Source organism: Coregonus lavaretus (genome assembly GCF_964263955.1).
Source record: "Coregonus lavaretus genome assembly, contig: HAP1_SCAFFOLD_1996, whole genome shotgun sequence".
NCBI classification, from domain to species: Eukaryota; Metazoa; Chordata; class Actinopteri; order Salmoniformes; family Salmonidae; genus Coregonus; species Coregonus lavaretus.
In genome coordinates this window covers 10513-25584 of record NW_028160008.1, presented here as the reverse complement: position 1 = coordinate 25584, position 15072 = coordinate 10513, and positions in this window count along the sequence as shown.

Below are 15072 nucleotides of genomic sequence, written 5' to 3'. Positions count from 1 at the left end.
GGGAAATGTTAGCAGTATCCATCCATGCCTTGAGCTCAGAACTGATATGTTGGAGAGTTAGCCAAACTAGAACCCTTAAGTTCCATGCTCCCTAAATGCTTGCAAAGTAATTGAATTCGCCACAGTGTCTTTCAAAAAACAACACATAGCTTTAGCTAGCTATAATGTTTAATTGGCATCAGATAATGTGTGTACAGCAAGCCACAAAAAAATGGAGGTATAGCCAGCCTTGACAAGAGGAAGGGAGTGAGAGCCTGGCCTTCACAATGGCAGGAGGTAGGAGTTAAAACAGTCGTTTTGCTAGCAGACTGGACTGACAAAGGGTTTCCTCACCTGTTTACAACCCAACCTACTGGCTGTCTAGCCTAGCTGGCCAACAATAGCTACATTATTAGGACCATTATGAAGTCAGACGTATACATAGACTCTTATAGACTACTGTTGTGCTTAGTTAGTTGACGCAAGTTATGGTATGTTCAGACAAAGTTTGCTCAAAGTGGTGAGGTCGTCTTTTGTTATTGTTCTTCATTCTGTGTCTTGAGCATTCCAGTAAGCTTTAGACCTGCACCCTTAAGAGTCACTCTTGATATTTCTGACTGTGTTTATTTCTCAGACTTGATCATACTTGACATTTTTTTGTTCCCAGACAGAGTTGGCATGGTCAGTCAGAGGAGGGTAAGAGGGGTAAGAGGTAGAAGCATGGGCACTGGGGGCACAGACCTGTCACTGGAGCAGTTATTAGTCTGTCAGTCTGTCTGGACAAACACACACACACCGGCCGTAGCGTGGTGGGAACGGAATCTTTGCTACGCTGAGAAACGGGGACGGAGCGGATCGGTTGGAGTAGGCTGAGGGGTCTCAGTGTCTCTCTTCTTTACTTAACTTCCTGTTCTTATTCTCAGAGGAAGCAATCCCAAACAATATGATTTCCTAAAGACAAGCCACTTAAAAGGAATCCTCCCTCTGAAGAGCTCCTAGTTGGGAAGAGAGCTAATTTGATATTAATGGAAAGGAGGAGTGGTGGAGCAGGATGAGAGGAGTTGTTGTTTTTTAGAAAGTGGTTGGCTGAAGGTGTAAAGTTCAATGAACTGCATTGAAAAAAGATGTTAACAAAAATCACAAGTTTTGTATTTGTGTCTTACTTGAGAAGTCAAGAGAGAAGTTCCAGTAATTTGTCCTGATATATACATAGCACCACTTGGTACCTGCCCATCTTTGCCGTCACATCTGAAATTGTTCCATTCCTGGATGCCCAGTAATAACTAGGGATTTACTGGAATACACAGGTAGCACCATGGGTCATCTGTACACCGTCATAGCTGTCGTATTGGTTTATAATATCTGTCTCCGAGTAATGGGCTATGAGGTATGTAACACTGCGCACAATGGGTATTGCACATCACTCAGCTACGTCTCTTTGACATTGATCAGAGCACAGGGAACGATACAGAGCGGGTAGGCAGATGAGGCCAAAGGCTGCGTCGGCATAGAGAGAGTCTGTGGTTTGTATTGTACTGTATAGAGAAAGAGAGTTATTGTTAACAGAAAGAGCGTGAGAGAATCCTGTATGTTTAGAGATGGGGGGATGGGGTTGTGGTTGGACAGTAGGCCTACCTAGGCAGTGAGTGAGGTTGCACTACATTTAGTGAACATACTGTAAACGGAGGGCTAGAGAGGGTTGGAAAAGTGGGTGTCATGCCTTAACTCACACCATAGGGACCTGTAGTAGAGCAGCCTAGAGACAGAGAGTGGATCAGGAACCCAGAACTTCAGCAAATAACAAGAGAGACACACAGAGTGATATGGACAACCTGTGGTTCAGTGTAGTAGAGGTAGAATCATGGCTGGTATTTACAGTAGTTTATACATACATGGACATTGAGTTGACCTGGGCTGGAGAGCAGCCAGGCTGTATTCCATAGAGATGAAATGGCTAGCAAACTGCATCGCTAGTGTATGGTGGTGACTGCTGTCCCACTGCAGTGCAGCTACACACCCCACAGCAGCAGCAGGGCTGACAAAGCCCTTGGAATGAATGCAGTGTGTTCTCTCCATGCAGGGCAGGGCAGGCAGCAACACAACAACAATAAATCCTGTCTGACTCCTCTCCTCTCTGCCTGGGCTTAAAGCATTGCCTTAGAGGGCAGTTAGTCCTTCTCCAGCTGGAGAGCCACCACTCCATTCATGGGACTGGTCTCTATAACTTATAGCTGCCTTTTAAAACGCTGAGTGTAATACTTTTCTTTGCCTTAACGAGTGACGTTTAACAAGTGATGACTCATTTGAAAACCCTAACCCACAACCTCAGTTAGTCCTCTCTCAAGTCTTCAATGCTCTATCTTTGCTTACCACAGGTATATAGACTCCCGCAAGAGTACTATCAGAACTGGGCAGTCTACCTTACTGAACTACAGTGAGGGAAAAAACTATTTGATCCCCTGCTGATTTTGTACATTTGCCCACTGACAAAGAAATGATCAGTCTATAATTTTTATGGTAGGTTTATTTGAACAGTGAGAGACAGAATAACAACAACAAAATACAGAAAAACACATGTCAAAAATGTTATACAGTGGGGAAAAAAAGTATTTAGTCAGCCACCAATTGTGCAAGTTCTCCCACTTAAAAAGATGAGAGAGGCCTGTAATTTGCATCATAGGTACACGTCAACTATGACAGACAAAATGAGAGAAAAAAAATCCAGAAAATCACATTGTAGCATTTTTAATGAATTTATTTGCAAATTATGGTGGAAAATAAGTATTTGGTCAATAACAAAAGTTTCTCAATACTTTGTTATATACCCTTTGTTGGCAATGACACAGGTCAAACGTTTTCTGTAAGTCTTCACAAGGTTTTCACACACTGTTGCTGGTATTTTGGCCCATTCCTCCATGCAGATCTCCTCTAGAGCAGTGATGTTTTGGGGCTGTCGCTGGGCAACACGGACTTTCAACTCCCTCCAAAGATTTTCTATGGGGTTGAGATCTGGAGACTGGCTAGGCAACTCCAGGACCTTGAAATACTTCTTACGAAGCCACTCCTTCGTTGCCCGGGCGGTGTGTTTGGGATCATTGTCATGCTGAAAGACCCAGCCACGTTTCATCTTCAATGCCCTTGCTGATGGAAGGAGGTTTTCACTCAAAATCTCACGATACATGGCCCCATTCATTCTTTCCTTTACACGGATCAGTCGTCCTGGTCCCTTTGCAGAAAAACAGCCCCAAAGCATGATGTTTCCACCCCCATGCTTCACAGTAGGTATGGTGTTCTTTGGATGCAACTCAGCATTCTTTGTCCTCCAAACACGACGAGTTGAGTTTTTACCAAAAAGTTATATTTTGGTTTCATCTGACCATATGACATTCTCCCAATCCTCTTCTGGATGCACTCTAGCAAACTTCAGATGGGCCTGGACATGTACTAGCTTAAGCAGGGGGACACGTCTAGCACTGCAGGATTTGAGTCCCTGGCGGCGTAGTGTGTTACTGATGGTAGGCTTTGTTACTTTGGTCCCAGCTCTCTGCAGGTCATTCACTAGGTCCCCCCGTGTGGTTCTGGGATTTTTGCTCACCGTTCTTGTGATCATTTTGACCCCACGGGGTGAGATCTTGCGTGGAGCCCCAGATCGAGGGAGATTATCAGTGGTCTTTGCGTTCATCCACCTCTGGCCTGCTGGCTCCCCTTCCTCTGCGGAAGCATAGTTCCCGGTCAGCCCAGTCAAAACTGTTCGCTGCTCTGGCACCCCAATGGTGGAACAAGCTCCCTCACGACGCCAGGACAGCGGAGTCACTCACCACCTTCCGGAGACATTTGAAACTCCACCTCTTTAAGGAATACCTGGGATAGGATAAAGTAATCCTTCTACCCCCCCCCCCCCAAAAAAAAAAAAATTGTAAAGTGGTTATCCCACTGCCTATAGGGTGAATGCACCAATTTGTGAGTCGCTCTGTTTAAGAGCGTCTGCTAAATGACGTAAATGTGCCCTTGAGCAAGGCACTTAACCCTAATTGCTCCTGTAAGTCGCTCTGGATAAGAGCGTCTGCTAAATGACTAAAATGTAAATGTAAATGTCTTGTATGTCTTCCATTTCCTAATAATTGCTCCCACAGTTGATTTCTTCAAACCAAGCTGCTTACCTATTGCAGATTCACTCTTCCCAGCCTGGTGCAGGTCTACAATTTTGTTTCTGGTGTCCTTTGACAGCTCTTTGGTCTTGGCCATAGTGGAGTTTGGAGTGTGACTGTTTGAGGTTGTGGACAGGTGTCTTTTATACTGATAACAAGTTCAAACAGGTGCCATTAATACAGGTAACGAGTGGAGGACAGAGGAGCCTCTTAAAGAAGAAGTTACAGGTCTGTGAGAGACAGAAATGTTGCTTGTTTGTAGGTGACCAAATACTTATTTTCCACCTTAATTTGCAAATAAATTCATTAAAAATCCTACAATGTGATTTTCTGGATTTTTTTTTCTCAATTTGTCTGTCATAGTTGACGTGTACCTATGATGAAAACTACAGGCCTCTCTCATCTTTTTAAGTGGGAGAACTTGCACAATTGGTGGCTGACTAAATACTTTTTTTCCCCACTGTAAATTGATTTGCATTTTAATGAGGGAAATAAGTATTTGACCCCCTCTCAATCAGAAAGATTTCTGGCTCCCAGGTGTCTTTTATACAGGTAACGAGCTGAGATTAGGAGCACACTCTTAAAGGGAGTGCTCCTAATCTCAGCTTGTTACCTGTATAAAAGACACCTGTCCACAGAAGCAATCTGTCAATCAGATTCCAAACTCTCCACCATGGCCAAGACCAAAGAGCTCTCCAAGGATGTCCGGGACAAGATTGTAGACCTACACAAGGCTGGAATGGGCTACAAGACCATTGCCAAGCAGCTTGGTGAGAAGGTGACAACAGTTGGTGCGATTATTCACAAATTGGTAACACACTACGCCGTGAAGGACTGAAATCCTGCAGCGCCTGCAAGGTCCCCCTGCTCAAGAAAGCACATATACAGGGCCGTCTGAAGTTTGCCAATGAACATCTGAATGATTCAGAGGAGAACTGGGTGAAAGTGTTGTGATCAGTTGAGACCAAAATCGAGCTCTTTGGCATCAACTCAACTCACCGTGTTTGGAGGAGGAGGAATGCTGCCTATGACCCCAAGAACACCATCCCCACCGTCAAACATGGAGGTGGAAACATTATGCTTTGGGGGTGTTTTTCTGCTAAGGGGACAGGACAACTTCACCGCATCTAAGGGACGATGGACGGGGCCATGTACCGTCAAATCTTGGGTGAGAACCTCCTTCCCTCAGCCAGGGCATTGAAAATGGGTCGTGGATGGGTATTCCAGCATGACAATGACCCAAAACACATGGCCAAGGCAACAAAGGAGTGGCTCAAGAAGAAGCACATTAAGGTCCTGGAGTGGCCTAGCCAGTCTCCAGACCTTAATCCCATAGAAAATATGTGGAGGGAGCTGAAGGTTCGAGTTGCCAAACGTCAGGCTTGAAACCTTAATGACTTGGAGAAGATCTGCAAAGAGGAGTGGGACAAAATCCCTCCTGAGATGTGTGCAAACCTGGTGGCCAACTACAAGAAACGTCTGACCTCTGTGATTGCCAACAAGGGTTTTGCCACCAAGTACTAAGTCATGTTTTGCAGAGGGGTCAAATACTTATTTCCCTCATTAAAATGCAAATAAATTTATAACATTTTTGACATGCGTTTTTCTGGATTTTTTTGTTGTTATTCTGTCTCTCACAGTTCAAATAAACATACCATTAAAATTATAGACTGATCATGTCTTTGTCAGTGGGCAAACGTACAAAATCAGCAGCGGATCAAATACTTTTTTCCCTCACTGTATATGAGAGAAAAGTGATTCCCTCACATGGACAAGTAAAATAGAAAACTTTACACAGGCTTGTTGAGAGAAATCAGTCTTGCTACAAAGCAGCAACCCCTCATCCCTCCCCTATTCTTTCCAACCCCTTCCCATCACAACCCCGATCTCCCTCCCAATCTCCCCCACCCATCATCCCCAGTCTGTCCCTCCTCTCCATGTATCCACCAGATGAGAACAACAGGGGGCAGGGTTGATTTATACACATACTCCCTTTAATGCTATCATCACTAGTCTGACCACTGACGGGCACCCTCTCTGTACCCATAGAGGACAACAATACATATAACAACTATATACAGTATACAGTCGTGGTCAAAAGTTTTGAGAATGACACAAATACAATTTTTCACAAAGTCTGCTGCCTCAGTTTTGATGATGCCAATTTGCTAGTAAGATTGCACCTAAATCAACCATTTATCGGATCATCAAGAACTTCAAGGAGAGAGGTTCAATTGTTATGAAGAAGGCATCAGGGCGCCCAAGAAAGTCCAGCAAGCGCCAGGACCATCTCCTAAAGTTGATTCAGCTGCGGGATCGGGGCACCACCAGTGCAGAGCTTGCTCAGGAATGGCAGCAGGCAGGTGTGAGTGCATCTGCACGCACAGTGAGGCGAAGACTTTTGGAGGATGGCCTGGTGTCAAGAAGGGCAGCGAGGAAGCCACTTCTCTCCAGGAAAAACATCAGTGACAGACTGATATTCTGCAAAAGGTACAGGGATTGGACTGCTGAGGACTGGGGTAAAGTCATTTTCTCTGATAAATCCCCTTTCCGATTGTTTGGGGCATCCGGAAAAAAGCTTGTCCGGAGAAGACAAGGTGAGCGCTACCATCAGTCCTGTGTCATGCCAACAGTAAAGCATCCTGAGACCATTCATGTGTGGGGTTGCTTCTCAGCCAAGGGAGTGGGCTCACTCACAATTTTGCCTAAGAACACAGCCATGAATAAAGAATGGTACCAACACATCCTCCGAGAGCAACTTCTCCCAACCATCCAAGAACAGTTTGGTGATGACCAATGCCTTTTCCAGCATGATGGAGCACCTTGCCATAAGGCAAAAGTGATAACTAAGTGGCACGGGGAACAAAACATCAACATTTTGGGTCCATGGCCAGGAAACTCCCCAGACCTTAATCCCATTGAGAACTTGTGGTCAATCCTCAAGAGGCGGGTGGACAAACAAAACCCCACAAATTCTGACAAACTCCAAGCATTGATTATGCAAGAATGGGCTGCCATCAGTCAGGATGCAGCCCAGAAGTTAATTGACAGCATGCCAGGGCGAATTGCAGAGGTCTTGAAAAAGAAGGGTCAACACTGCAAATGTTGACTCTTTGTATAAACTTAATGTAATTGTCAATAAAAGCCTTTAACACTTATGGAATGCTTGTAATTATACTTCAGTATACCATAGTAACATCTGACAAAAATATCTCATAACACTGAAGCAGCAAACTTTGTGAAGACCAATACAAGAATATATATATAACAATAATATATAGAATAAGAATATAAAGAACAACTATATATAGAACAACAACATATAATAACAATATACAGTATATAACAACAATATATATAACAACAATATTTATAACAACAACATATAGAACAACAATATACAGTATATAACAACAATATATATAACAACAATACATAGAACAACAATACACAGTATATAACAACAATATATAGAACAAGAACATATAGAACAACAATATACAGTATATAACAACAATATATATAACAACAATACATAGAACAACAATATACAGTATATAACAACAAGCACGCCTCCAACTCAATCATCAAGTTTGCAGACGACACAACAGTAGTAGGCTTGATTACCAACAATGACGAGACAGTCTACATGGAGGAGGTGAGGGCTCTCACTCAACGTCAACAAAACAAAGGAGATGATCATGGACTTCAGGAACCAGCAGATGGTGCACCCCCCTATCCACATAGATGGGACCACAGTTGAGAAGGTGGAAAGCTTCAAGTTCCTTGGCGTACACATCACTGACAAACTGAAATGGTCCACCCACACAGACTGTGTGATGAAGAAGGTGCAACAGAGCCTCTTCAACCTCAGGAGGCTGAAGAAATTTGGCTTGGCACCCTCACAAACTTTTACAGATGCACAATTGAGAGAATCCCGTCGGGCTGTATCAACGCCTGGTAAGGCAACTGCACCGCCCGCAACCGCAGAGCTCTCCAGAGGGTGGTGCGGTCTGCCCAACGCATTACCGGGGGCAAACTACCCACCCTCCAGGACACCTACAGCACCCAATGTCACTGGAAGGCCAAAAAGATCATCAAGGACATCAACCACCCGAGCCACTGCCTGTTCACCCCGCTATCATCCAGAAGGCGAGGTCAGTACAGGTGCATCAAAGCTGGGACTGACAGACTGAAAAACAGTTTATAACTCAAGGCCATCAGACTGTTAAAAAGCCATCACTAGCACATTAGAGGCTGCTGCCTATAGACAGAGACTATAAATCACTGGCCACTTTAAGAAATGGAACACTAGTCATTTTAATAATGTTTACATATCTTGCATTACTCATCTCATATGTATATACTGTATTCTATACTATTCTACTGTATCTTAGTCCATGCCGCTCTGTCATTGCTCATCCATATATGTATATATTCTTAATTCCATTCCTTACTTAGATTTGTGTGTATTGGGTATATGTTGTGAAATTGTTAGATATTACTTGTTAGATATTACTGCACTGTTGGAGCTAGAAGCACAAGCATTTCGCTACACCAGCAATAACATCTGCTAAACACATGTATGTGACGAATAACATTTGATTTGATTTGATATGTAGAACAGCAATATATAGAACAACAATATATAGAACAACAAGATACAGTATATAACAATAATATATATAACAAGAACATATATAACAATAATATATAGAAAACAATATATAGAACAACAATATACAGAACAACAATATATAGAACAACAAGATACAGTATATAACAATAATATATATAACAATAATATATATAACAATAATATATAGAACAACAATATATAGAACAACAATATATAGAACAACAATATACAGAACAACACCATATATAACAACAATATACAGTAAATAACAACAATATATAGAACAACAATATGGACAACAACAATATATAGAACAACATTATATAGAACAACAATATACAGAACAACACCATATATAACAACAATATACAGTAAATAACAACAATACATAGAACAACAAAATGTAGAACAACAATATATAACACAACAATATATATAATAACACTATATAGAACAACAATATACAGTATATAATGACAATATATAACAACAATATGTAGAACAACAACATATAGAACAACAATATATATAACAACAATATATAGAACAACAATATACAGTATATAACAACAATATATAACAACAATATATAGAACAACAATATGTAGAACAACAATATAACAACAATATAGAACAACAATATATAGAACAACTGTATATAACAACAATATATATATATATATATATATATATATATATATATATATATATATAACAACAGTGCATTCGGAAAGTATGCAGACCTCTTGACTTTTTCCATATTTTGTCATGTTACAGCTTTATTATTTCCCTCATCAATCTACACACAATACCCCATAATAAGAAAGCAAAAACAGGTCTGTAATTTTTTTGAGCACATTTATTAGAAATACAAAACTGAAATTGCTAAAATTTCTAAAAATACGTTTTTGCTTTGTCATTATGGGGTATTGTGTGTAGACTGATGACTAAAACATTAATTTAATCCATTTTAGAATAAAGCTGTAACGTAACAAAATATGGAAAAAGTCAAGGGGTCTGAATACTTTCTGAATGCACTGTATAACAACATTATATAGAACAACAATATATAGAACAACAATATACAGTATATAACAACAATATATAGAACAACAATATATAGAACAACAATATACAGTATATAACAACAATATATAGAGCAACAATATACAGTATAACAACGTTATATAGAACAACAATATATAGAACAACAATATATACAGTGCATTCGAAAATAATTCAGACCCCTTGACCTTTTACACATTTTGCTACATTACAGCCTTATTCTAAAATTGATTAAATCGTTTTTTGCCCCCCTCATCAATCTACACACAGTACCCCATATTGACAAAGCTAAAACAGGTTTTTTGAAATGTTTGCAAAAAAATAAATATATATATATTACATTTACATAAGTATTCAGACCCTTTACTCAGTACTTTGTTGAAGCATCTTTGGCAGCGATCACAGCCTCAATTCTTCTTGGGTATGACGCTACAAGCTTGGCACACCTGTATTTGGGGAGTTTCTCCCATTCTTCTCTGCAGATCATCTCAAGCTCTGTTAGGTTGGATGGGGAGCATCACTGCACAACTATTTTCACGTCTCTCCAGAGATGTTTGATTGGGTTCATGTCCGGGCTCTTGCTGGGCCACTCAAGGACATTCAGAGACTTGTCCCGAAGCCACTCCTGCGTTGCCTTGGCTGTGTGCTTAGGGTCGTTGGCCTATTGGAAGGTGAACCTTCACCCCAGTCTGAGGTCCTGAGTGCTCTGGAGCAGGTTTTCATCAAGGATCGCTCCGTTCATATTTCCCTCGATCGTGACTAGTCTCCCAGTCCCTGCCACTGAAAAACATCCGCACAGCATGATGCTGCCACCACCATGCTTCACCGTAGGGATGGTGCCAGGTTTCCTCTAGACGTGACACTTGGTATTCAGGCCAAAGAGTTCAATCTTGGTTTCATCAAACCAGAGAATCCTGTTTCTCATGGTCTGAAAGTCCTTTAGGTGCCTTTTGGCAAACTCCAAGCGGGCTGTCATGTGCCTTTTACTGAGGAGTGGCTTCCGTCTGGCCACTCTACCAGAAAGGCCTGATTGGTGGAGTGCTGCAGTGATTGTTGTCCTTCTGGAGGTATCTCCCATCTCCACAGAGGACCTCTGGAGCTTTGTCAGAGTGACCATCGGGTTCTTGGTCACCTCCCTGACCAAGGCCCTTCTCCCCCGATTGCTCAGTTTGGCCGGGCGGTCAGCTCTAGGAAGAGTCTTGGTGGTTCCAAACTTCTTCCATTTAAGAATGATGGAGGCCACTGTGTTCTTGGGGACCTTCAATGCTGCAGAAATGTTTTGGTACCCTTCCCGAGATCTGTGCCTCTACACAATCCTGTCTCAGAGCTCTACGGACAATTCCTTCGACCTCATGCACTGTCAACTGTGGGACCTTATACAGACAGGTGTGTGCCTTTCCAAATCATGTCCAATCAATTGAATTTACCACAGGTGGACTCCAATCAAGTTGTAGAAACATGTCAAGGATGATCAATGGAAACAGGATGCACCTGAGCTCAATTTCGAGTCTCATAGGAAAGGGTCTGAATACTTATGTAAATACGGTATTTCTGTTTTTTATTTTTAATACATACATGTTTTCGCTTTGTCATTATGGGGTATTGTGTGTAGATTGATGAGCTTTTCTATTTATTTAATCAATTTTAAAATACGGCTGTAGAGTAACAAAATGTGGAAAAAGTCTAGGGGTCGGAATACTTTCCAAATGCACTGTAGAACAACAATATACTGTATATAACAACAATATATAGAACAACAATATATAGAACAACAATATATAGAACAACAATATACAGAACAACAATATACAGAACAACAATATACAGAACAACAATATATAGAACAACAATATATAGAACAACAATATATAGAACAACAATATACAGAACAACAATATATAGAACAACAATATATAGAACAACAATATATAGAACAACAATATACAGAACAACAATATACAGAACAACAATATACAGAACAACAATATATAGAACAACAATATATAGAACAACAATATATAGAACAACAATATATAGAACAACAATATACAGAACAACAATATATAGAACAACAATATACAGAACAACAATATATAGAACAACAATATATAGAACAACAATATGACTCGACCACGGCATCTTTAAAAACATTCAGACAGTCACTTAGACTAAGAGCCATAGGTTTACACTGGGAGATTCCAGGACATGCTATGTGTTTAAATGAAACTCCTAGCGAAGAAGCGATATGCCTTATGCATTAAGTATGTATTAGTGCCATTATGTACGGCTGAAAGGGCCCGTTTTGTCAGATGGTATATGCTACTGCATGTCTGGTTGGGAGACCAAGGATTGTAATGTCCTGTATCCATGTTACTGCATGTGCCTGTTTAAGACGGCAGACATTGACAAATCTGGTAACATTACTGAACTAAACAGCCATGGCTATTAACAATGTTTTATTTTGTATTTTTATGTAGTCCTTGACCTGGATTTTTGAAGGTCTATCTATACAACTGTAGAAACAAAGCATACCATGCCACTGTATGCCACTTTAAGTAGATTCATACAAGCCTCTGCCAACGGCGCTTTGTAACCAAAATATCCCCACCAATAACAGTTCCGCTTGCATAGACTGTCCAGCGACAGCTTAGCAACAGCGGCACAAACTCAGGGAAATATTAAGAAAACATCAAATCCCCTTCCTCCCACCTCTCTCTTTGAAGTCCCAGTGCACTGCTTGGTGTACCATTAGAGAATGAAGATGTTGGATAAGGATGCCACGCTCACCCTGAAATAACACAGGTGCCCAATCGTTGTTTTGGTTTTAACATAGGTGCCAGGTGGGCCTTTTATCTGACAAAAACACTCCACAGGTGTTTCGTTTCTGGCCTGAACCATTAAATAAATACATATATGAATGAGAGAAAGAGTGGAATAAATGAAGAGAAAGACGAGAAAGAAAGAGAGTCGTCAGGTACTCCACATAGCAGACATAGTGGTAACGTGCATGTGACCAAGCACCAAAATGTACACAGGCCTGTGTATATATATATATATGAGACGGAAACTGTTTGAGGTCTGAATGACCCTCCTCTCTAAGCACCAGGAGCCCCCCTGGATTACCATTGACTATTAGTTTAATCATGAAGGGGTGGGTATAGACCCCCTGAGTGAGTTGGGGTGAGACAGGGGGGCCACATGACTGCTACTTACAGAGCGGTGAACCACCAGCAGGCCATGGGGACTGGGAAGCCATATATCAGTCACCGTCTCGCCCCACCAGACACCACACAGCTAGTCAGATCATCTGCTACCTTACATGGAGGTCTGCCTTCTCATCTGCCCACTAACTGTACAGACCCACATCCCTGTCATGAGCTTTTGTTTTAACTGCATATAGTTGCTGGGTTGCTCAGACCATACACCAGCATGTTGCCAGAGGGGATAACAGTTGATCTTATATATTTGATGTTTGATTATCAAGTACCTGTATTAAGTTTAGTTTTGAAAGAAAATGTTCAGTTATTGCATATATTTCTAGTTTGATTATAAAATTGAGGTTCACATTTTCTGTGGTTATCAGGATTATCAAATTGGATTATGGATTTAATAATTTAATGTCACTAGTTTGTTTTCATAGAAAAGAGGGTAGAGAGTGAGACAATGTCAGTAGCATACAGAACAGAGACCAGGTGTTACTTCAGATGTTTTACTGTGATCTCTCAGTTTTCAAAGGTTCTTCTAGTGAACAGGGTTGTGTCAGACCATGGAATGTTTGTGCAATACATTATCACTATTATAACGCTCTTTCTTATCAATAGCATCAGTATTTCCAGCTGCACTGCTATGCATGCTTGTTATCGTTGACTGTGTCGGTTTTCTCTCTTGTGTTTAGAAATGATAGGAAGTGAAGATTGCCCATCTCTGTCTGGCTTCTGTATAAACTCTAATGACAAGGTGCTGTTTCATGTGTCATGAGACTATGTGTGTCTATGAGGTAAACAAAGAGATAGCTACAACACTGAAGGTAGACATCTGTCATCTAAGCTGTAGAACATGTGGGTACTATTTAATGCCACATTGGTATGTGTCTTGTATTTTTTTGATGATGCCGTATTTCATGAAATGTCATGCCTTTTTAGTTTTCTTATCCGATGAAAAAGGATAAGTTATTGTAGATTTTAAATGGTGGTGTAGCTGTACGAATATCCATCATTGTCAGCAGCAAACTGATAAACACAAGAAAGAAACCTTTCGGAATATACACTGAGTGTACAAAACATTAAGAACACCCCCCCCCCCCTCCCCCCCCGCCCTCAGAACAGGGGGTATGGAGTGTACAAGGTGTCGAAAGCGTTCCACAGGGATGTTGGCTCATTTTGACTCCAATGCTTCCCACAGTTGTTTCAAGTTGGCTAGATGTCCTTTGGGTGGTGGACCATTCTTGATACACACGGGAAACTGTTGTGCGTGAAAAACCAAGCAGTGTTACAGTTCTTGACACAAACCAGTGCGCCTGGCACATACTACCATACCCCATTCAAAGGCACTTACATTTTTTGTCTTGCCCATTCACCCTTTGAATGGCACACAAACAATCCATGTCTCAATTGTCTCAAGGCTTAAAAATCCTTCTTTAACCTGTCTCCTCCCCTTCATCTACACTGATTGAAGTGGATTTAACAAGTGACATCAATAAGGGATCATAGCTTTCACTTGGATTTATCTGGTCAGTCTATGTCATGGAAAGATGTTTTGTACACTCAGTGTAAGGTTTGATATTTGAGGACATGTCATCTTACACAGCGGAACGGTGAAGTAGTTTGTTAAAGTATATTTGTCTCTTGAGCTGCTGGCTGGATGAATTAGAGAGCGAGTGAGAGAGATAGAGAGGGGGGAGAGAGAGAGGAGAGAGAATAAAAGGTGAAAGGGAGAGAGAGAGCGAAAGAGATGGAAAGAAAGAGAAAAGGAGAACGGGAGACTGACATTATGGGCAGGAGGGGAGGAGGGGTGGAGGGCAGGAGGGGTGGAGAGGGTGTGACAGTAACAGTGTGCCTGGGACAACAGAGCATTTAACACACACCAGAACCCCTATAAATTGTCCCTACACTCTTGCATGTGACAGAGACCTCACGGCTATGAACCAGCGCCCTGTCAATGCTCTGTCTCAAATAGTAACTGACAGAGACACTGGGTATGATGCTTTAGTGGCACAGCAACAATATAGAATGAATAAAAGAG